Consider the following 24809-nt stretch of genomic DNA (forward strand, 5'->3'; position numbering starts at 1 on the left):
ATCCTGTTTGTCACAGCGTTATCTTCTCCGCCCCATCCCATTGTTTATCTCTCTCTAGTACACGGACTGTGTCCTGAATACTTTGCAGGTACTTGCTACACTCTATAGCACTTAATTTCCAACTAAAGTGTAACTGGATAAAGGGATTGTACTAAAGTCATTTTTCCGTGCAATCCTTTATGCAGAATGATGCATGACCTGATGAGAGCCATGTCGACACTGCAGAGAAGACTCTAGTGTAAGCCATCCGCAGGCACATGTTCTTTCTCTTTTTTTATGGCTTCTTGTCCGTTCACCAATATAATTACCTTAATGTGCTTTTGATCTAGGTTATCATGACCGTCTGTTCTCCGTTCAATGAAAACTCATTGAGTTGCATGAGTTTTAAATGCAGGGGAATCTAAAATGGGGCAGAGTGTCTAAAGGACCCTTCGGACAGCACCTCTCTGCGCCAACTCCCTCTTACCCAGTGGGCTGTCAGTGCGCCAGGTAGGGAAGAGGAACGCTCCAAGGCTGCCTTTGAGTAATGATCAGTCTGCCATAGCCTGGATTGTCCAGTGGCTGGGTGAAGGAGGGCCGCAGGGTCTGCCAACCATTTTCCTCCTACCATGGGCAGTCCTGATCTGCCTCCTTCCCTCTTGGTAGCTGGTCAGAGCTCTCAAAAGAACTCGAAAAAAGCAGCAAAACCAGGAAATCATGTAATCTGCCACCTCTTCAGGTCTACCATGAAATTTACAGACTTGGCATAACCACTTTTTTCCCGACCCTGTTTCTAACTAGGTTTTGTGGGGGCAAGGGTGCCTCATGTCAATCACATGAACAATTTGGGATGGAGGAGCCAGAGAGAGCGAGGGGGGTGAGGATTGTAAATTGGCACTGTTATCCCACCCAACCCTGTCCTTCTAGGACCATTAACATGGAGAGAGTACATTTTATTTAAATGAGCACTGGAATGTTGGGAGCACCGCTGTAGACAGTGGACTGGAAGGGGGGCAATAATGGATGGTATAGACCTCCTGCTGCAGCATTCCAGTGCTGGTCTTTCTGTTTCTCCATTTTAAATTTAGAACATTTTATCCTCAGTGGGTTTATCTTCTAATTGCATAGCCCTTCTGTATCGACCTATCCTAGTTGATAGAGGCTTTGTCCCTCCTATTCTTTCAGCAAGGGCCTGGGCCTTTAACACTGATTCAACCAATTGGGCTAGATTGCAGTAGAAGTTCAGTGATGATGCATCGTAGTTGGGAATGCTATTGAAGAGCAACATACAGCACTTTGACATTTCTTTGATAAATCTGCCTGACTGCTTTAAATACGTAGATGGAGAGCACTTTAAGAAAACTGACTTGAAAGCGGTGTCCAGCAGTCGAGGACATGGAAGGAGAACCCTCCCCTGGGGTTTCTCACTAGCTGAAAGACATTGGACTCAAGAGTCCACTGCTATCTCAGTTTCTGATGGATACCCCTAACAACAGATCCCACACCTTTGGAATATTCCACAGTTGCCAGACTGGATCAGTACGTTTTTAATGGCAGTGCTCCTGCATGACTAGATGAGGCCATGTGGCTCCACTTTGGCTTCCTTCTGTCCTGGAAGAGATGCAGCAGAGCCACATATAAGCGCTAGCCCTACGCGCCGATGTCCGTTCCTTTTTTCCCATGCCTTTAAACATAGATCCGGTGCTCCGCTCCCTCTTTCGTTGGTATCAACAGTTTTTCCCACTCTAATCCAGTGTGCAAGGAAACAATGTCCCCACCTAAAACCACAGGGTTCAGTCCATGGTGTGACTGTTGGAAAAATGTCAGTAACGGACTCACACAAGGTGTGCCTTTTGATGTTTGGGCTTGGTGACTCGCAAGTTGTGCGAGTGTGTACCTTCATGCACCCAAAGGCGATCTGGGGTTGTGAAGCAAAGCTCTACATCACTGAACATTGAAAGAAATCACAGATCTCATGTAACTCCAGCTCCAATTTCAGAGCGCGGACCCAGTCCCACTCTGGAAGCCAATCCTATGACAGGTCCTCTTCACAGTCAAAGTCGTCTGGTAAGTCGAAGTCCAAATCAAAGAGAAAACATATGGAAGCAAAGCGATATTCAACCCCATGCCTCTGTCTAAAGAGAAGTTGTGAGGGTGTCATGGTGCCACTCAATCTCTCTCCCGACCCCAGATACCGCAGTTGGTCCCATGCGTCCTGAGACCATCTGATATGCCACAGCAGGTTTAGACCTCTTATTTTGCATATTTTTATCACTCTATCAGCTCCCTCTGACACCTACGGGACCCTAGAATCCACAGGGTTCTCCAGTCAGGTCACATCTGGGCCTCTGGAACCCACCACAACTTACATTCTGGCTGCAAGACCCATGCCAGCCCATCTTTCATTGATGCCGGTCCCGGCTGCATCAGTTGCCAACTCTGATGTCTGACCCCGAGCCGAGTCAGTCTTTACCCCAACTGAGGTCTTGCTCCGGGCTCCATTTTAGCGCTCCTGGTTCCCATACAGACTTCTCCAGACAATACACTGACATTACTGCGGAGCAGTCCTAAGAGGCTCCATCATATTTTTAGTTTGGATTCTGACCAGAGTTTACTACCAACCAGAAATAACAGTGGTGATGATGGGGATGATTTACCCCCCCCCCCCCACATTATGATGATGACAGTTTATACATGGATTTATTGGAGGTCAGTGGTGTTGATACCTCCTCAAATACGGGGTTGCTTCCTCCCTGGGCCACCAATGGAGGAGAGTGCCCTCTTTACTGAAGTAATTGGACATGCTGCTGAGGTCCTGGACCTACAGCTGCCTTCTGTTGATGTTCAAACAAACGTCCTTACAGAAGTCCTACCACCTGGGCCGGCTTCCTTTGAGCCTTTACTCCCATTCAAGGAGGCTCTAACTGACACACTGATGGGCATTTGGTCTACACATCACTTTTGTCTGCCGCTGACCAGGCAGGAAGCCAGGCACCACAGACTGGCACCTCTCGACCTTGATTTTTTTACACAGCAACCCACTCCTTAGTGTCTTGATGGTTCAAGCTTCCACCATCCAGTTGAACCCTTGTTCATTCTCCATGACACCCCCCTTCTTTCTAGACCGGGAGTCAAAAGAATTGAGTAATTCTGGAAAGGCATGTTCGCTTCAGACAGCCTAACCCTTGAGGTCGGTCACCACAGTTTGCCTGCTAGGCCATTATACACACGCTGTCTAAGACATGGCCAGCGAGATCTTGCCAGCGGTCCCTCTAAAAAATGGTCAAGCTGCAGCTAACATGTGAGGCATGCTGGCATATATACTACTGATTACTTTGTGCAGAGCGGTTAGTTCTAGTTTGGCGCTCTGTCGCCATGCATGGCTGCGATCCAGGCATCCTTTATGGACATGCCCTTCGGTGGATCCTGCCTAATTGGAAACAAGTGGACGCTGCCTTAGAACGCTTTAAGCAAAGTCAGACCACAGCACATTTTTGGGGCGGGGCCTTTCACCCCCTGCCAGGTTTGTCATCAGCTCTCGCCCTTCGGAAGTTACTCCAGGGGTTTGGTGTATAGCCAACGCCTGGACCCCGACCCCAGCTGCAGTCACCCCAGTCCTTTTGTGGCTGGGGATGGGAAACAGGCAGGCAACACGCAGGTCATCGGGGCCACAGATCTTCCCAGTCCCCCTCCCCTGTGGCATTAGCATCTAAGTCAGTTTAGTTTGCCTTAAGAAGTTTGCTTCCTTCTAGTGGAACGCAGGGTTCCACATTTTCTCCCATGGTGGCAATCCATCACATCCGACAGATGGGTCTTCAGATCATCCAGCTGGGCTATGCTCTTACTTTCTTTTCTGACCCACCGCAGCTCCTTCCCACATCAGAGCGGCTGTCAGAGGAGTACCTCTCCATCTTATTTCAAGAGGTTCCAGCTCTGTTGTCCAAAAGTGCCATTGAGAGGGTTCAGGGCTTGGAAATAATTATTACTTCTGCTCTTTGCTCCTGCCGAAGATGGATAGGGGATGTTTTGTCTTGGAGAGGTGTGGCTCACTGGTTAGAGGCGGCAGATCCGCAAGCAGAGAATCGGCCAGGGACCAGGGTTCAATTCCCGACGCGGCAGGGTCATGGACCAGGGTCAAAACGGACTCGATAATTCTCGCCTCGGTACCTACTCTAACCAGGAACACACTCGGCAACTCTGGGCATTAGCTTGCCTCATCTCCACAACGGCCCCCCACATTCGCCGGGGATGCCTGGTTTCACCTTGGAGATACCCAGGAGGGACCATCTCACAGGGATAGCCAGGACGGGTTCCCCAGCGGTCTACAGCGCCACGACGCCTCAGGGCAGCAGTGCGCTTTACAAGACACATACATTCACATTCACATTCACATTCTTCAGTCCTGGATCTCTGTGAGAGCAGAACTGGGGTCTCTTGGCCTGTTAGACCCATGCATCCCACTGGTCTACTTTGCCATGTGGCATATGCATATATTGAGTGGGATCTGAAGGTTCATTAGGCCTAGCACCAAGGACACCTGTCGGATAGGATCCAGGTTTCAGAGAACACTGCACAAGATCTGCGGTGGTGGCTGCGTAACTGCCACCTGATAAGCTGCAGAACCCTCTCTCTCTCTCCAGCCACAGCTGACGAGTGATGGATGCATTGTTGCTGAGATGGTGAGGTCATCTGCGAGAGGTGGAGATCAAAGGACTTTGGTTCCTGCCAGAAACCAGACTCCATATCACCTGGTGGTGAAGGCCTCCCTTTCATCCGTCAAGAGGAGGCTGGTACAGGTTCTCAACTGGCAACACCACCACCATGTAGTACTGCAACAAGCCGGGTGGAGTTGGGTCCTATGTCAGGCGTTTTTGCACCTTTATAAGTAGTTGGAACATCAGGACATTTCCCTGATTGTGAGCCACCTGGCAGGATCATTGAACACCAGGGCAGACAAGCTCAGCGGGTGGATCATGAATGGTCGCTGCACCCCAAGGTGGCATAGGACATCTCCAGACAATAGCGAGAACCCTGGCTAGATCTTGTCTCCATACGGAGAACGCCAAGTGTCCAAACATTTGCATGTAGGAGTTCCAGCAAATGAGTGATGCATTTCAACAGTGGGGGAACACTGGACTCCTCTGTGCTTTCCCACATCTGCCTCTCCTGCCCAGAGCTCTGAAGAAAATCTAGTACTATTTGGCCCCAGTCATCCTACTGGTCCAGATTGCCTTCTGAACAGTCTACCACTTCAGAAGGATCTTTTGTTGCAGCAGTAGGGCAGAGTTTTCCTCCTGAACCTATGCAGTGTCCATCTCTGTGCATGGAGATTGAACAGCTGTGGTTGATGGCATTTAGTTTGCCAACTGAAGTTGTGGATGTCCTCCTGGCTCACAGGCACCCTTCCACTAAGACTATTCATGCCGGGCACTGGTATAAATATGTGACTAGGTGTTTAGTCCGCAGGAAAGACACTTTGCAATCCAAACTGTTGGATATTTTTTATTTGTTTTGTTTTTTTGTTCCAGCAAACTCTTCCGTTGGGTACAATTAAAGGTTATTTAGCAGCCATTTCAGCCTGTCTGTTTTTACTAGACCAATCTGTCCTTGTTTATATCACCTGTTGTGATGAGGTTTATTAAGTCAGTAACATACATGCTCCCATCCCAAATCGTTTGTGATGCTTCAGTAGGACCGTTAGTCTTATAATTTCTTATGTGTACTCCCTTTGAGGCAATGCACAGCTGCGTGTTGCGACTTCTAACACTATAGACTGTCTTCCTCATTGCATTCCGGGATCTCTGTCCAACCGCTCTACAACACCTTTTTTCAAGACAAACTGGTTCGGAAAACCAAACAGCCTTTTTGCTAAAACTTGCAAATCTTTTTTATGTTAGCCAATCCATCACCCTCCCAGTGTTCGCTGCCCACCTCACTCCTCAAAAGAGGGAGTGAGACTCCATGAGCCAGACCTTAAAAGAATTTTAAGCTTTTAGATCAGTTGCATCAGGTAGACTATCGGATTGTTGTGGGGTTTTCTGGGGCACACCAGGGTAAGGCAGTGCAGAAAAGGACTCTCTCAAGGTGGATATTTCTTTGCATTAAATCTGCACCGCACTGACCAAAAGCCAGTTTCCCGGACAACTTGGCCAAGGCTTCTACCACTGCATTTGCACATGGAACACCTGTTCTTGGCATCTGTTAGGTTACAACATGGGTATCCGTGCGCACTTTCACAAAGTACTACTCAATTGACAGGTCTGACGGAAAGGGCATTTTATCCATTTGGTCCTGCAGGACTTATTGGTCTGAGACCACTCAACTGTCACTCTACCTTTTGGAGGGGATTGCTTTGGTATCTGTTCTAAGAGTGAGGGATCTGCAGTTAGAAGTTTCCATCCGAATAACAAGTTACCTACATTCGGTAATGCTCTTTCTGGTGGGTACAGCAATGTCGTCCCGCCCTGAAAATGAGTGACCGGAGCCTCATACAGCCATCACCCCTGCACGCTGATGTCAGTTGCTGTCTTTCTGTGCAGAACTGTAGCTCACTGTGTCATTTTCTGTTTTTAGACAGAATTTGTGTGAGACTTTTTGCAGTGTGCAAAGGACATGTTTCCCCCTAAAACTACAGGCTACAATAGATGTATAAACCTAATGTTCTCCCATGATTCCTGCAGTTTGGGCAAACTTCTTCAAAGCCGCTCCTTCCATTAAACCAGGCCCTAACAGATACCTTAATGGGCAGTTGTGCCACATCCGGGTCTTGCCCGGCTGTGAATTGATAAATTGACAGACTGCACAGACCTATTCTGGTGGACCCATCTTTCCTCCTCCAGAACCCTACTCCTGAAAGTCTTGTGGCGCCAACTTCCACGAATAGATTGAACCCTAACTCTTTCCCTAATATGCCCCCAGATATGGAGTTCAAATGCCTGGTGGTCTTTGGGAAGAGAATGTTCTCATCTGCCACACTAGCCTTCAGAGTAATCTATTCCAGTTGCCTCTTAGCACACATTATGAGGCATTTGGAGCGAAATCTTACCTGCCGGCCCTTATGAGTTTTGTACCAATATAGCTCAGATCCAACATGATGGACAAGATGCTGCAGAGTACTTCATCAGATCAGGCCTGGAAACCACCAACTGCTTGGCGTAGGGGTGGGCAGAACTTACGAAGTTGCATTACACAATTTTCAGCGGAGTTGCATAAAAACTCAGTGGAATTCCAATGAGTTCTGTGAGCGTCAGAAATCCGGTCCGCCGTACACGGTTGTGACCTTTTTCGTAATGGGATTTCACTGCAGGGGTCTGAAAGTGAGGTGATCGAATCTGCACTGTGATACTCACGACCTTGAAAGGGCAGTGCCTGCACCACAGACGAGGGAAGTGTCCTCATGCACCCACTGGGAATTTCCGAACACAGAGTCCCTTCTTGGTCCCCTTGAACGGTTATTGTGGCTCGTGACCAAAGGAAAAGAGGCAACAATGCAAAGATTTGTTGCATACTGGTTTAAATATTCAACATTTGCATATAGCGCCACGACGACAAGCGAGTACTGGTAAATGTAAGGGCCTGTGGTCTCCCAGGTTTTCATTTATAAAAGAGAGACCGTGAGCGCGTGAAAATCGTTAAATGGAGATACATCTCCCCCAAAATATAGAACATGTAAGCTTAGAAATAACATGCCGGCAATTTATGAACAGAAGCCCACCAGGAGGTTCTACATCTAATATCTGCTCGGCCTCCTTCCAGGAAGAAAGAATGCGGAACGCGCATCAGTCCTCGGTGCACGCGCCACGCCCCGAAGCCAGCTCCGAGGTGTTTGTGTTCCATGAGTCAGGTCCGAACTCTCAGACTCCAGGGCATTCTGCATATGCCAAGAAGACATGCGAATAATTGAATATTCACTGTCACAGCGTTCCCAGGCTGCCTTAGGTGGTTTTACAAAATCTGTAAATGAAAGAATTATAAAATAAATGCACTGTGATCTAAGGGCACATGTAAGCTGCCTTGGTAGTTCAAGCCCCACCTGCATTTTAAATTAATGTACAAATGCATCTCGGAGTCTACTTCTGCTCGAGCCCATGGTTGAAAATGACAATGTATACTCACTGGCTACGGGCTATTATTTACCTCCCTTAGACGGATCTGTCTTTATCTCGAAAGAATGCGGCTGCACTGCAGGTTTTCATATCAAACCTTATCAGTCATGGAGCCCAAGGTAAAGCCAGGTGGAGCTCAGACGCTCTCCCTCAGACGGAGAGTACAAGCTGAAGAGTCTGTGGCCACACCTTGAGCGCCTGCTGATGGCGAGGTCTGTGTGCTATCTGCAGTACTCTGAAGTAGGATCCTGTCTGGCTCCGCCATTAATCTATTCAAAGGCTGATAAAATGATGAGCCCCTCGTAGGAGTTATTGAGAGTGGCTAAAAGGGGAATCCCCATTATTGAGTGGTACATCAGTGCTGTTTTATGCACACGTAGGACTTTGACCATTTATGCAGCTAACATTCCTCGAAAACATTGAAATAGCAAAAGCAAATATAACTTTGAATACAGTTAACAACAAGCATTCTCTGCAAAAGGATCATGCACAACACAGAGTAAAGAATTAACATTACATTTCACACATAACAAAAAAGAGACCCGACTCAAATCCCAGGACAGCAAGAGGCAAGCAGTATACAACACTGCCACAACCAAGACACCACAAGCGTCAAGTTAGGAATCATCACATTGATTTTGAGAGTACAGGCAATGCCGAATAAAGCGTGGGCATTGCAGTTTCAACTTAGTGCCACAGGAATCAAAATGTGTACTGTGTTAATACAAATTCCATAAATAAGCAGTAGCCAATCCCCATGTCTGACATTAGAAGAAGGTAATGCAAGAAAGGCAACTTCTACAAATTTAAGCGTGTGTTCCCGAAAGAAGACCGTGAGTAACCTATCGTTTTGCAATGCAGGCAGTTGACACCACAATAATTTTCATAAAACTGGATAGAATTGAAATTTAAAAAAAGCTGCATCCCCATCTTTGGCGAGTGAAGAGTTCAGGGGGATTGTGGAAAAGTCCACTCTTTCGGGCGGTAGCGCGGAGACCTGGGTGCAGCCCACCCTTCCCAGGAGATGGACAGTCACTCCAAGCTTTGATCTGCCCGTCTAATGCTGCTCTCTCTGCTCTCACAGTGACTAATGGCGGGAAGCAGGCTCAAGATGTGGGTTACAAGAGCAGGACGCCTCCAGATGTGAGACACAGATAACGCACAAGGGCCAGTCAGCGGTACCGGCACAGGGTGGGGCCCAAGCAGGCTGCTATGGAGCAGCATCAGAAAGGGACAGAAGGGGGGAGTAGTAGTTGGCATTCTTCCAGCGACCGACTATTGAGGCGAGGTAGAACCCACTCGGACCACAACCATCTTGTGGGAACGGGTCTACTCCCCAATACCGATCCCATTTGCACGGGTCACCAGACTTTTAAGGCTGCCGTGGGCCCAAGCACCTGGTCACTTAGATGGATAGGCACAGGTAGGCAGCATCCCTGTGCTGTTGAGGTCTTCGCTCATCCTTCTCAAATACAACGAAAGTTTAGGTTCCTGCTCATTTGCATCCATGTAAGGTGGTGCTCATTTCAGCTGTCAGCTTTTCCTAAATTTGTTTGCGCCCATTTGATGTCAGCAACAGCAGCTCTATAATGCTCTTCATTGCTGTGAATCACGTGGCATCTGCACGAGTTACGTGGCGCCATTTACATTTTTTCTAATTGTACTTTTCTACAGCTCAACACAGCATTATCATTATTAGGCGGGGCAGTAAACTCTGCCACGCGGCAAAGGAGGAGTTTTTGACAAACTCTGTGCTCGAAGCGGAGCTGACAAAACTCTATGAACTCCGCCAGCAGAGCGGAGTTTACCACCCACACCTAAGGAAGGGCAGTCGGTGCTCGCATGGTGCTTTGCCGCAATGCCTGGATAAGATCCATGGGTTTCTCCAATGATGTCCAGGGTTTACTAATGGACATGCCATTTGATGGCACCCCTCTCTTGGGAGACAAAGCTTATTTGGCCCATAAATACTTTAGCAAAAGCAGAGGCACAGCGTGCTGCTTTGGCATTTCAGCACCTGTGTGGCAGTTCCGAACAGTACCGCCCTTTTCGAAGCTTCGGAAGGGGCATCCAGAAGAGGCAGCCTCAAGGCCTGCCTATTAAACAATAGACCTCTCAGTCCTTTTGAGATCAAGGTCCGGGATCTGGCTGACAGCATCCAGGCCCTCAGGGACAAAACACTACCCAGACTCCCCACCCAGCACTATAATAATAATAAGTAATCTTATAAAGCGCATAGCGCCTCTACCAGGAGTGTCCTAGCACTAGAGGATCAGGCTCCTAGTAAGAACACAGAGAGCAGAGCAGCAAGTGAGTTATTTAAAAAGCCAAGTTTATAAGCTTTTTTGAAACCAGAGTTCAGTTTTTACTTGCCTTAGCTGCAGAGGGAGTGAGATCCATAATTTGGATGCAAGGAAACCAAAAGAGCTTCCACCCATCCAAACTCCCTTCACCCGAGGGACATCAGCCAACAGCATCTCAGAAGACCTAAGATATCTTTGAAGGTAGTAAAGTAAAATAATAGAATGCAGATAGGCTGCACCAGTTTTCTGAATGATTTTGTGACCGTAACAGAGAGCTTTAAACACAACACGCTTCTTTACCGGAAGCCAACAGAGTTTCTAGAGTGCTGAGCCCATAGAGGACCGCTTGGGCATACTTTGTAACAGCTGAGCTGCTGAGTTCTGACCCGTTGGAGCCTCATAAGTCATGACCAAGAGACACCCAGATGTAAGATATTGCTGTAATCCGGCCGCGGGATGATTAGGGCATGGCACTGTCTTTCGCACCAAAACTGGAAGAAGGCTGATAATGTTTTTCAGAGATTTGAGGATCCCGAAGCACTTGCCCGCAAGGGATGTGATTTGGTCATCAAATATAAGGTCTTGGTCAATCCAGATGCCTAAGTTCTTGACCTTAGGCTTAGGAGATAAAAAAAGAAGCAAGAGATGATGGCCACCAGTCAGGGATCCAGATGGAAGGCTGTTTGCCCAAGATGAGGACCTCCATCTTGCCTGCGTTTAACTTGAGGCAGTTAAGGTCCATCCATTGGGCAGCTTCAGACAGGCAAGCACTCAGGGAAGCAGTCCCACTGGCGGAGTTATAAGATAAGGTGACAATCAATTGAGTGTCATCGGCATACGATATAATATCAAATCCATGACGCTCAATAACATCCGCCAGGGGCATATGTAGAGATTAAACAAAATGGGGCTCAGGGAGGAGCCCCGAAGCATCTCCTGAACCTTAGGAATCGCTCTAAAACGAAAAGGCTTCTGATAGACCTGAAAAGAGCGGCCCTGCAGAAAGCACACCAACCACTTAAGTACCAAGTGGCCGACCACGCAACCCCACAGATGTTCCGATAGACAGCTGTATGATACGGTGCTCAGGTCCAGCAACATTAGGGCAGCCATGTCTCCCCTGTCCGTATCCTGGTGCATAGACTTGGATGCAGGAAGGAGGGCAGATTCAAACCTATACTATGGGCGGAAACCTGACTGAGTTGTGTGCAAAAGGTTCCTTTGCTTAACAAACCCAAAGAGCTGCTAATTAACATACTTTTCTGCCACTTTAGATACGAAAGGAAGGAGCGGGATGGGCCTATAGTTCTCGGATTTCAGAGGATCTAGCAAAGGTTTTTTTAAGAGCGGGATCACTGAGGTGTGCTTCCAGTTGTGAGGCATCTGGCCCAATATGAAAGATTTGTTAAGAAGATCCCTGAAAACCGGGAGAAGCTCGTCCATGCCTAGCGCCAGAATCAGAGGGAGAAGCGAACTTAACTGATGATACACAGGACTGTAACTCCGAGAGCTCGATAGGTTTAAACTGATGTAACCTATCGGGTTCAGAGGAAGGTTGAAACCAAATATCGATACAAGGAATGTTTTTAGCAACCTCCAGAAAGGAGGAATAGATAGCAGTTACTTTGTCAGAAAAGAATTCCGCAAGAGTTTTACAACTCCCCAAAGAAGGGGCGATGGTAGCAAAGACCCGATCCAAGGAGATTAGACTTTTAACAATTCAGAAGATTTCCCTGGAGTGGTTTTGTGTCAGCTCAATTTTATTGGTGTAAAATTATCAGCCTTGCCTGCCTTATGCGATTATTATACGTTTTCAGGGCAGAGCGGTAAGTCTCTTTTCTGACCTGATCAAAGTTTTATGCCAGATGCGTTCTTAGCGTTCACACTTCTTCCTTAGCAGAGCTAGTTCCTCACTGAACCACTTGGCTGATGGTTTGGTTCTGCGTGCTACCTGCTCTCCTATAGTTGCAATAAAATCAAGGACCTCAGAGTTCCAGTCCTAGACTTACACAGTTGCAGTGGTGACACAATCGTCCACTATAGTACGAGTGTCCTCAAAGGCATTAGTGAAATTAGTAATAGTAACCTTGGCCCATTTCCTCGACCTTACCTTCTGGCCAAAGAACGGGGTCAGGGGAGGCGCAAAGGAACCTAAAAGGAAATGGTAAGGTGGTCAGACCATAACAGTGGTAAGGGAGAAGTAACCACTAGCTTACTCAGATTAGAGAAAATGGGATCAAGCCTGTGGCCTCCTTTATGGGTGGGCCAAGAAACACGTTGTAGCAGCTGAAGCCCTGCTAAATCCACACTTAGTACAGTAGCTGCGGAGCACAATAGATCCTTAAAATTGAGATTGAGGTCCTCTAGAACTGTAAAGTTAGAGTAATGCAATACCAGAGAAGGGAGAACCTCTACTAAAGAAGAAATACATTTAGAAGGTGAACAACCTTTACAACGCAACTATTACAACGCACTACACTAACAACGCAATTTTTACAGCGCAACATCCACTACAACGCATTCCATTACATCGCATGACACTACAACACATTTTTAAAAACTACCTTTACAACGCATTCCATTACATCGCATACTACCTTTACAACGCATACCATTACAACGCATAATATTACATTAAAACCCCTACACTATCCAACACTTACCCTACTGTTGCACCCCCTGGAGTTAGAATAGTAATTTTTACCCCTATACTATCCAATACTTACCTTAAATGCAATTTAATATTATGCGTTGTAATGGTATGCGTTGTAAAGGTAGTATGCGATGTAATGGAATGCGTTGTAAAGGTAGTTTTAAAAAATGCGTTGTTGTGTCATGCTATGTAATGGAATGCGTTGTAGTGGATGTTGCGTTGTAAAAAATGCGTTGTAAGTGCATGCGTTGTAAAAGTGTGCGTTGTAACGACATACATCCCATTTAGAAACCGGGTCAGGCAGCCGATAAATAAGAACTCCCAAAAGGACCAAGTCAGTAGAGCAGGCTAGGGTTAAAAGAGCAAAAGAGCAGCCTCGTAGCCGATCACAGTCAGTTCAGTAAAAGTACATGCTAAAGATTGCTTATAAATAATAGCAATTCCCCCACCCCGTTGGGCTTGCCAGTCTAGTCTAACTATTGCATAGCCTGCAGGAACGGCCAACAGAATATCGGAGTTTGCATTTCCAGAGAGCCAGGGTTCCGTCAGGAAAATGGCATAAGGAGCACAGTCAGAAATAAAATCATGCAATTCAAATTTATGCTTCACCAAAGAGCTATAGTTTAAAGAATAAAAAAGGGCCCAAACAGGTTCACTCTCCTTTGAACTGTGGGAAAAACCCATCAAAGAAGCTGCACTCACTTCAAAGGATGGGATTGGAATGCCCAAGTTCACAAAACCGCAGCGTTCACATGCCAAATTCCCCTCTGCCAGATCCAGAACCTGATGACTGCCGTGGGGAGATGAAGGAGCTAACTGAAGGAGCTCCAGAGCTGAATACTGACTGTGGGACACGGTCGCACAACCAAAGGTCCTGGCGCCGTCCATGAGCGGATGGGCACAGACAGCTTTGCCTTAGGCACGCCTTTGGCGCGTCCGCAGCATGAACGTGCACCCGTCATTCTTAAAAGCCCACTAATCAAAAGGGCATGGCTAAAGGCGTGATGACGCCAAACAGGGGGTGGGGGTAATAAAACTAAAATTGGAGTCCAGCAGCAGTTACCCTTCCACCTAGCAGACTTTCCTGCCAGTGGAGAGTACTGGCAAGAGAACATTAATCAAAAGAATAGTAAGAAATTAAAATAAAAAAGGCACTCAATGGGCCTGACCTTTAAAATTGCTCCCATTGTGCATGGAGACAGGACACTCCAGTGCTAGAACGTGCTAGAACTAAGCCCACACCCCTTCCACTCCCAAGCCTCTAGCTTGTCCTCAGGGGCAGCCTGTCACCATGTTAAAGGCAAGATAAGGTATTACCTCAGTGGGTGGGATAGCGTCACATCATACAGATGGTTGCTTCAAATTGTCCAGGACTTTCTTTTCCACCCAATCTCCTATTCCACCTACAGCACAGAGATTTCTGGAGGACTAATTGTCCAAACTACAAAGGGAAGCCCAGACTCTTTTGAGTTAGGGAGCCATCGAGAGGGTACCGGCACCAGAAATAGGGACTTGTCCTCTGAACATTATCCTCAAAAAGAACAAGTTTGGGCCAAGTTCTGTCTGTCTTGGATCTAGGCGACTGGATGGTGGTGTTGGATTTGCAGGATGCCTATTTCCACATCCATGTCCTGCAGTCCCACAGACGTTGCATGCAGTTCCAAGTGAGGCATGAGCATTTTCAGTTTTCGCTCCTCCTGTTCAGCCTCTCTAGTGCCTCTCTGGTGTTCAAGAAAGTAGTGGTAGTGGTCGGTGCACATCTTTAGAGATTGGGAATACTAGTGTTCCCATACTTTGATGACTGACTGTTGAAGGCACGCTCGCCTCAGTCAGTTCTTGGACCACCTCCAGACCTTCGGGTTTTCGATCAGCCTCCTTTTATTTTTCCCCCTCAATGAGTCCAGGACATTTGGGCTATGATGCCAATGTTTCAACCTTTAACCTGGCAGTCAGTGAAAGAGGTTATGAAACTTTTCTGCCTCCTGTATCCTGGTAGTGGACTATCAAGATCCACTGCAAAAGATTTGCGGTGGTGGTTGTTAGTCTGCAATTGGATCAGTAGCACACACCTCCCTACCTCACCTAGACCAGGCAGTCATAAAAGATGCATAGTTGCTGGGTTGAGGAGGCCATCTGAGAGAGGTGAGATCGGAGGAATCTGGTCTCCTGCGTAGACCCAGCTTCATATCAGTGTGCTCTGGTTGCCGGCCTCCATATGGTACTGCATCAAGCAAGGGGGGTGGGGTCGTGGACCATGTACCAGGAGGCTTAGGAGGCTTTACACCTCTGGAACTGGCAGAATCGTTAGGGTATATCCCTGGTAGTACACCACCTGGCAGGATCTTTAAATGCCAGAGCAGACTAAGTCAGGCGGCGTTGTCTAGTAGATCGTGAATGGCAATTACATTCAGCAGCGTCGAAAGGTGTCTTCCAGGAATGTGGGAGAACTCTGGCTCGATCTTTTCGCCACTACAGTGTACGCTCAGTGTCCAAGCTTTTGCACGTTGGAGTTGCTAAGATGCATCACCCTCCAACTGGAATGGCGCTTGGGACTTCTGTAAACCTTCCTGCCTCTACATCTCCTACCCAAAAGCTCTGGAGAAGTTCAGGAAGAACAGGATCCAATTATCTTAGTGACCCTGTACTGCACCAGGAGGGTGTAATACCTGGAACTTCCAGGCATGAGCATCTTTCTTACAATCTGGTTGCCAGGAGCATCTTCTGTCGCAGCAATAGAGCAAAGTCCTGCATCCGGGCATGCACAACCTGCACATCCATGCATGGAGATTGAGTGGTGACAGTTGACTGCTTTTGATCTTTCTCCGCATATAAAAGATGTCTGTTGGAAATTGGGTTTTTGGTTGAAGAGGGTGAAACACCATCTCTGTCAGGGTGAAACAAAAGCATACCCCAAATTAACGTGTGCTTAACCCTCTTTAGTTTGGCACAAAAGCTGTTAGGCTTAACTTGGAGGCATTTTGTAAAGTATTTATGCAGCACTTAAAACAGTTTTAAAGTGAAAACACAACACAAGAAAAATCTCATACCAATTTAGAAAAACAGAAAAATGTAATGAATTGAGACCAAAACAACAAAAATCCAATCAGTAGAACCGGAGTTATGCAATTTAAAATTATAAGTAAAAATAGTGCCTATAAGCACAAAGCGGCCACTGTTGTTATCTGATCGCGCTGGACAGTGAAAAAGTCACAAGTTCAGGCCAACCGTGATGGAACGCAGGCCAAACTGAACAAAGTACACTGAACAAAGTACCTTAAATCCTGGTTGCAGAGCATTGCAAGATCCCGCGTTTAGGATGGGCCGCTCAGCGGTAGTTCCAAGGAAGCTGCGGGGCAGCGATGTGGAGTCCTGTGTCATCGTTGAGGATGCTGTGGGCGTGGGACTTGGGATATAAAGTCCTGCATCGAAGATGCGTCACACACCGGTGGTTCCAAAAAAGAGGTGGGGCTGTGATACTGGAGTCCAGTGACGTTGTTGAGGATAACGTTGATTAGGTGCTTGCAATGCGAAGGTCAGCGTCGAGGAGACATCACACAGCAGTGGTTGTGGAGACTGTGGGCTGCTACACAAAATCTGGCGTCAAGGATGCGTTGTACTGCAGTGGTACCGCAGTGGAGATGCGTCGCGCTGCATTGCTTCTGACCACAGTGGGCTGGCAGAGAACCTTCAGGCCCACTTCCAAGGGTCCAGGACAGGGGTGGCACTACTTGGGGGGCAAGACTCACAGCAGACTGAGTTCAGGTGCCGGGTTCAAGATGGTTGGAGCGCTTTCTGTCCCGGAGACTCAGATCAGGAGGCCAGCCAACTAGCCCTTGGAGTCAATTTGGTGGTCCTGGGATCAAGACGCTGGTTAAGTTCTTTCACTCAGACAGCAGAACAACAGAGTAGCAGTCCTTCTTGCAGAGCAGCTCAGCAGTCCTTATGAGACTTCCACAATTCCAGAGGTGTACTGAAGAGCTGGGTCTGCGGGTCCAATATTTATACCTGGTGCCCACTTTGAAGTAAGAGAAGGGTTTGGAGGTTTCCACCCCCAGAGGTGCTTGAAATGTTTTGCCTCACTGCCCTGGCCCCAGCTTGTCTGGGGTCAGGAAAAGACTAATGTCCATCGCTTTGTGAGTTTTCTCAGGCAAGGGTTTTGTGATGTGCAAGTGTGGTAGGTGACAGCTCCCCCCCCCCCCCCCCCCCCTCGTCAAGTCAGAGATGGTCCATTCTCCCAACACCTATGTCCCCTTTATCTCACTGTCTGGGAGCAGTACACAAAGACCAATTGACAGCTACACCTAGTAATGTGACCCAGGATACAGGCTGCAGGCACCAAACGGTTAGGACAAGAAAATACCACCTTTCTAAAAGTGGCATTTTCAGAATTGTGACTAAAGTTCTGACTTTACCATTAAAGAGGGTTTTTGATTACACTTTTTGAGACCCAAACTAGATATTCCTATTTTTTCCATTTGAAAGTTAGCACTTATTAAATGTAATAAGAAAACACAATGTTATTCTATAGGAGAGGTAGGCCTTGCAGTAATGAAAAACGAATTTAAGAGGTTTTCACTACCAGGGCATGTAAAAGTTAAAAGTAGATGTCCAGCTTTTTAAATACTCTGCACCTTGCCCTCTGGTCTGTTTAGGGCCTACCTTAGATATGCATATATATATTGAAACGGAAGGTTTATGACAGTCAAAAGGTTTATTTTGTCAGGTTGAAATGGCAGCTTAAAACTGCACGCACAGGCTGCAGTGGCAGGCCTGAGGCATGTTTAAAAAAAACTACTTAAGTAGGTGGCACAATCAGTGGTGTAGGTCCACTAGTAACATTTAATTTCTCAGCCTGCGTACATGTAGCACAACTTTAATAGGGACTTACAAGTAAATTAAATGGGTCAATTGGCGGTAAGTAAATTTCACCATGTTTAAAGGAGGGATCACACGCACTTTAGCACTGGTGGTAAAGTGCGCAAAGTCCTAAGGCCAAGAAAACCGAGATCATCGAAAATGGAGGAGTAAGGGAAAAGGTTTGGGGGAAGACCACTTTTTAGGCTGACAGGTCTAACAATGTCATTTTGACAGCTAGGCTTTCATCCACCTAAACCATCTATGCTGGACGTTGAGAAACGTTTGTTGCTTGATGTACTTCTCGGAACATCCCTCCTTTAAAAGCCCAATTATCTGATGTGCCGCTGTTTGTTCAGTCTCTAGCACCGCAAAGACGTTCCGTGACTACTGTTAAAGATAATTTGTTGGCCGTTTAGGATTTTTTTGTTTACTTGATCAGCCATTGTTATTCTACTCATTCGTTGTGATGCATTTCTTGAAGGGGCTAACCCAAATTCCACCCATACCCTTTGTGATTCCACAGTGGGGGCTTAATTTGGTCTCACCATTCTTGATGTGAACCCCATTTGAGCTGATACAGAGCTGCTTTCAGTGTCTTGTATCCATGAAGGCAGTTTTCCTCATAACATCAGCTCATTGTTCCAGTGAGGTTCAAGCCGGGCTGTTCACCAACCATACACCACTACTTTCCCCAGTTTCACCCAAACTGGTGCTTAGGACAAGGGCGACATTCCTACCAAAAGTCATGACACTGTTCCATGTCGAACACCTTTCCAGCATTTTTTGCTGCACCTCATCCATCCTAGGAGGGCGAGAGGCTGCATTGCATCTTTCAGGCTGCTATGTGGGCATCATTGCACACATTCACAAAGCACTATTTCATTGATAGCCAGGTCTGACTGAAGGGACACTTTGCTCATTCAGTCCTGCAAGACTTTTTGGTCTGAGTCCATCCACAGACCCACCACCTGGGACAGGTAAGGAATCTGCGGTTAAAAGGATCCATCAGAAGAACAAGTTACTTACCTTCAGTAATGCTCTTTCTGGTGGATACTCTATTTAACTGCTGAATCCTCACCAACACACCCACCTCCCCATTCTGTGGAATTAACCCTTTTTTCCACCTAAGAAGATCCCAACTTAGAGATCTGCACACAGTTTACTCTGATCAGTATTGACTTCAGATGTGGCTCCAGTGCTATTTCTTGGGCAAGACTGAGTCTGCACGGAGTCACACAAAGCCACCTCAACCAATAGATCAGGATTTATATAGTGCTGCTATTCACCTGATAGGGTATCCAGGCTCTTGCAGGTCCTGGAAGGCTCATTCGAACAGCCAGCTCTTGAGGGCCCTTTGGAATTCCGGAAATTAGGTGATCAGTCAATCAAATAGTACTTGTATAGCGCGGCTTATCACCCTAGAGGGTATCAAGGCGCTGTGCTGCTGTATCAGTCAGAGTCTTGATTCCCTTCCTGAAGAGGGTGCGGAGGTGAAGGTGGAGAGCATTCCAGGCTTCGACTGCAAGGTTGGATAAGGATCGTCCTCCAGAGAGGCAGCTGCAGATACGTGGTATCTGTGCAAGGGCAAGGTGGAGATTCCTGGTCGGTCGGTGGAAGTGTAGGTGATGGTTCATTTATGCAGGTCTTTGGTTGCAGAGGGCTTTGTAGGCGTCGGTCAGAAGCTTGACCTGGCATCTCTTCTGTATGGGGAGCCAGTGGAGGCCCTTGAGGTGCTGGGTGATGTGTCTCCTCTTGGGCAGGTTGAGGATCAGTCTGGCAGCTGTGTTCTTGATTGTCTGGAGTCTTTGCATGAGTTTGGCGGTGGTGCCTGCATAGAGTACGTTGCCCTAGTCAAGTCGGCTGGTGATGAGGGCCTGCGTCACCGTTTTCCTGGTACTGATGGAGAGCCATCTGTAGTCTTTGTGGACCATGTAGAGCGTGTGGTAGCAATCTGAGGAAACAGCTTTCACCTGATGTTTCATGAAGAGTTCGCTGTCCAGGATTATGCCGAGGTTGCGGGCTTGGTCTGTTAGCGTGGGGGGTGTCCAAGCTCTGCTGGCCACTAGGAGTCGTACCAGAGAGCGATGTGACTGCTGAAGATCAGAACTTCAGATTTGTCCGTGTTGAGATTCAAGCAATTGTCCTTTATCCAGGCAGTGACGTTCTTCATACAGTTGTGGAAATTGGTCTTTGTTGAGGTGGGGTCCGCTGAGAGGAAGAGCTGTGTATCGTCGGCATAAGAGATGATGTTTATGTCATACGATCTGGCGATGTCTGCGAGGGGCATCATGTAAATGTTGAAGGGGGTTGGACTGATGGATGATCCTTGGGGTACGCCGCAGCTGGTGTGCTTGGGTTGCAAGGTGAAGAGGGGAGGGGGAAGGTGGACCTTCTGGGTGCGTCCCGTGAGAAAGGATGCCATCCATCGTAGAGCATCATCTGTGATTCCTATCTGGTGTAGTCGATTGATGAGTGTGTGGGCAGCTGATTCTCCTCTGTAGAGTTTTTATTTTTTTATTTTTTTTAGAGTATTTTATATAGCGCAAACTTGACCCGAATCGGGTATCAGAGCGCTTTACATAGCACCAGTTGCATTATATGAGGACACATTAATTTTTTCTGTTAGGCACGGGGAGATTAAGTGATTTGCCCAGAATCACAGGATGTTCAGCGTCCTTGCCGAGACTTGAACCCATTTCCCCAGATTTGAGGTCGACCGCCCTAGCCGTTAGGCAAACTCCTCTCCACAGAGTAGGATGTGGATGTCATCTGTTACAGCGATCAGGGCTGTTTCAGTGCTGCAGTTGATTCTGAAGCCTGACTGGGAAGGGTCTAATAGGTTGGTTCTCTTCAGGTGTTTGGTAAGTTGGAGGTTGATGGCCTTCTCCAGGACTTAAGCAGGGAACGGGAGCAGAGAGATGGGACGGTAGTTCTGGAGCTTGCTGGGGTCTGCCACAGGTTTCTTGAGCAGGGGCTCTGATCTCTGTGTGTTTCCATGCGTCGGGGAAGGTGGCTGTGGTTATGGAGTCGTTGAGGACGGTGGTGAGCTGGTGGCTGATCACGTCTTTTCCGAGGTTGAAGAGTTGGTGGGGGCATGGATCATTGGGTGCTCCTGATTGGATGGATTTAATAAGAGTGGTTGTGTTCGGTGTGCTGAGTTGTGGCCATGTGGTGAGCATGTGGTGGTGGTTGATAGGTTGCTTAAGAGGTTGTAGATCGATTTTTCTCTAGATGGTTGCTATGTTGTGGAAATGGTCGGCGAAGGCGTCGCAGAGTTCTTGTGAGGAGGGGATCAAGTTCTCGCGGTGGCTGATGGGCAGGTGAACTCTCTGGCGATGGTGAAGAGTTCCTTGGTTCAGTTGGCACTGGATTCGATCCGGTCAGTGTTGATGGCCTGGAGCTGTGTTGGGAGGCTGTTCCAGGTATTTTCTGCGATGTAGAAGAACAAGCGTCCTTCACGTCTGCTTCAGTAGATGCGGGGGAGTGTGGGCAAGTGATCAGGAGGCAGAGCGGAATTTTCTTGACGGTTGGTGGAAGTTCAGGCGGTGGTTTATGTAGGCGGGTCCTTGGTTGTGTATAGCCTTGTGTGCATGGGTCAGCAGCTTGAATTGGCATCTCTTCTGTACGGGGAGCAAGTGCAGTTGCCTGCGGGGAAGGTGTGATGTGGCACACAAGAGAATTGCTGAAAAAGTCTCCAGATGCAGTGTGACACCGGGGGTATTCACCAGGTGAGGAATCTGCAGTTAGAATATCTACCAGAAAGAGCATTACCAAAGGTAAGAACCTTGTTCTTTTGGTGTGGATACTATATCTAACTGCAAAATCCTCACTGCTGTCCCACCTCCCGGTTCGGGTGAGTGGTCTCTTATTACAATCCAAAAAGGTCCCAAATTGGAGATCGGCACACAAGTACCTACAATTGTTTTGTGGTCTGTGTCCATGAACACAGAAAGAGTCAAGCAATAAACTAACGTTGACATGCATGGGTGTCGTTTCTATGTGGCTCTGCTTCGTAACTTCCAGGGCGGAACAAAGTGTACTTAGAGCAGCAAAGTGCCACCTAGCTGCGTACGGGAGAACTGCTATGCAAAACTTCCAGATGTACTCTAGCACCTGGGCAATATTCTAAAGGTTAGGAATCTGTTGTTAGAGTATACACCAGCAAGAGCGTTACTGAAGGTAAGTAGCTTGTTCTTGATTCTTGCTGCCTTTCTTCACATGCTGGGCCAACATGTTTAAATGGGAGGATGGGAAAAATCTATCTTGCGAAGGGATCTTAGCGATTGTTTTCTCCAGGCTTCGGCAACCCCCAACCCTAGGCTGCACACAAGACAGAATCCTATACAAATGTTTGGTGGATTGAGCAATTGTGGGGATGGAGTGACCACTGTCCACCAGACACATGCATCACTCAGAACACAGGAGTATCGAGGACCTCGTACCTGGCTTCATCCTTCCCTTCCTACCAGGACCAGAAAAGCGAAATCCTACCATTTCACCTTAAGACCTCAGCTTTTTGTCTGATGGGCTCCGGAACCATGCCCATGGGGTGGTGACTGCTGCAGCAGTTCACAGTATTAGACTTCTAGTCAAAGATGTGTGACGGCAGATCGCAAAGCATTCGACTGTGGTGCCGCTTTGACATTGACTCTGGCCAGTCCTTGTGGCCCCTTAACTCACTCGGCTATCCCTGTCCCCAGCAGACCCCCCCCCCCCCCACCGCTCCAGCAGCCGCCCAACCACACAACAGGCCTATCGCCAGTTTGTAAACCCTAGCTGCTGACTTTCCCACCACCCAAGACCTGTTTCACCCATTACCCCAACAATAATGCTCCAGCCATTTAGATGCTTAAAACTACACAATTAGACCGTCTACTTGACATAAACCTAAAGAGATTAAAGATGCGTGTAACTTATCACTAGACCATCTTTAATTCCTATGAAACATCACATTCCTTCATGAATCCTTGACCCTTCCTTCCCTTGTTTCATGCCCATCCTTACCATCTGGGCCCAGGGCCGGACTGGGAAGAATGTCAAAGTGCTCGGCCGGCAACCCCCCCCCCCCCCACCCCCCCCCCATGGGGGTGCGGCCGAGCTCTTTGCTATGGCGGGTTTTCGGCCGATTTTGTTACAGGGCCGAGTTTGCAGCAAAAACGGCCCTGTAACAAAAACGGTCCCCAGGGGCCCAAAACCGGCCCCAACCCGTGCGACGCACCGGGGGATTGCCCGGTGCCCGCTGTGGCCAGTCTGGCCCTGTCTGGGCCCATCCCAGCTGTTCACCAGCCTTGCCCGTGTTAGAACATTGTTCATCAATTTACAAACGGGCAGTATTTATTTCAAAATAGAGATACCATTATCGAAGAGTACGCTAAAATGCGTCTAAAAATGTTATTCTCTCTGTTTTTGTTGCTTACCGTTTGAATTTAATGCGTTTACCCAGATTTGACTTAAATTAGAACACTTTTCCAATTCTGCAGTTATCCCGAGATGGATATATTTTTTTATAAATGTTAAATGTTTTTGTCTTCTTATTGTAAGTTTGAAAAGGCCTCATTTGTTTTAACAGCAGTTGAAATTGTGATTTTGTGTTTACTTAAGCAGTTTTATCAAGATTTGGAGCATTATCCCTGCTGATAAAATGAAATTCACAGCTTTAGAATCCTTAAATTAACCTGCAACGCTTCACACGTTGTTATGCAATACCAGCTTGTGATTTGGTGGCAACGTGCAGGAGGCGATGTGCATTTAATCTGCTTTTACTGTGTAATCAGGAGAAAACAAACCCATTAACTCATTAAACACCTGCTGTCTCCGGAGATCACATGGATGCCCAATTCAAGAAATACTCAGCAGTTGTTCAATAAGAAAGAAGCCCAGGTTTTTCTTTGTTTGCTTTTTTTAGACGTTAAATGTGTTTTCCTTTTGGGGCCGGTAGCCACAATGTTCAAAGGGGTCTGTGTGTAGCTTTTTTTAGGGAATAATCATTTAATTATTAATTTTGAGGTTGAGAATACCATATTTTAGAATCCTAGTCCGATGCTGAGGGCTCTGTCACTAGCGGCCCTCTACCGAGTCCTAAAAAGATCCACAGTCAAGGAAAGACCGCGAGGGAGAGGGTGGCTTTTAGGGACAGGGATGGCCTGGACCGGGAAGCCTACAAAGCTGTTGGAACACTCACGGAGGGTGGAGCTCTGTAGATGAAACGGGAAGAAACAGAAAGACAAGCTGTGGGATGGCGGTGCCTACGGCCTATTCCAGCCCTCTGCTGCTACTCTGATGTCTTCAGTAGAGTTCCCAGCCCTCCAATGTTCTATGTAGCTTAGACAAGTTATGAATCCCTACATATTTCATTTCTAACAGAAATACTAGAAATCATTTATAACTCGATTCACCGTGTATTAGTCAACTAGTTTGGACATCTTACATTCGTTGAGTTCTGAATTAGACACATCTTCTATATTCGTGTTTGCAAGGTGTTATGTTTTCTGTGCACACACAATGACTTTAAATACATTGCCTTTCCGAGTCGGGATGCTACGGTAGCCTAGTGCTGTGCAAGCAGCAGCACTTCAGTCGCACGTATGTTTATGGCTATTCTACAGCTTCCAGACCTGCGACTTCTAAGACTTGATGATGTTTTTCTACGACTGCTGTAAAGGGACCTTCCCACTTGTACTTCCGTTGGTGTTGGAGGAGGTTAGTGTACAATTGTACATTATTAAGGGGTGGCATTGTTGCAACAACTTCCATTTCTACATTAGGCACTTTGTTTGTAGCAGCCACCATTTTTTATAATGCATGTTGCGTCTCCTTTGTCTCAGATTTTCTACATTTGGTAAAAATTAAAAACGCATTGGTTGAATTTCTTTTCGGGCCAACTTAACATCCAACTTGAAAGCTCAAGTCTTA

At 47.3% G+C, this 24809-nt stretch overlaps 1 protein-coding gene across 2 annotated transcripts in view; it reads left to right on the forward strand.

Moving 5' to 3' along the window:
• Nucleotides 1–24809, forward strand: part of LRRC28 (leucine rich repeat containing 28) — a 431942-nt gene that overhangs the window by 356816 nt on the left and 50317 nt on the right. The window lies entirely within an intron of this gene.

Source organism: Triturus cristatus, chromosome 3_1 (assembly GCF_964204655.1).
Source record: "Triturus cristatus chromosome 3_1, aTriCri1.1, whole genome shotgun sequence".
In the NCBI taxonomy this organism is placed as follows: Eukaryota; Metazoa; Chordata; class Amphibia; order Caudata; family Salamandridae; genus Triturus; species Triturus cristatus.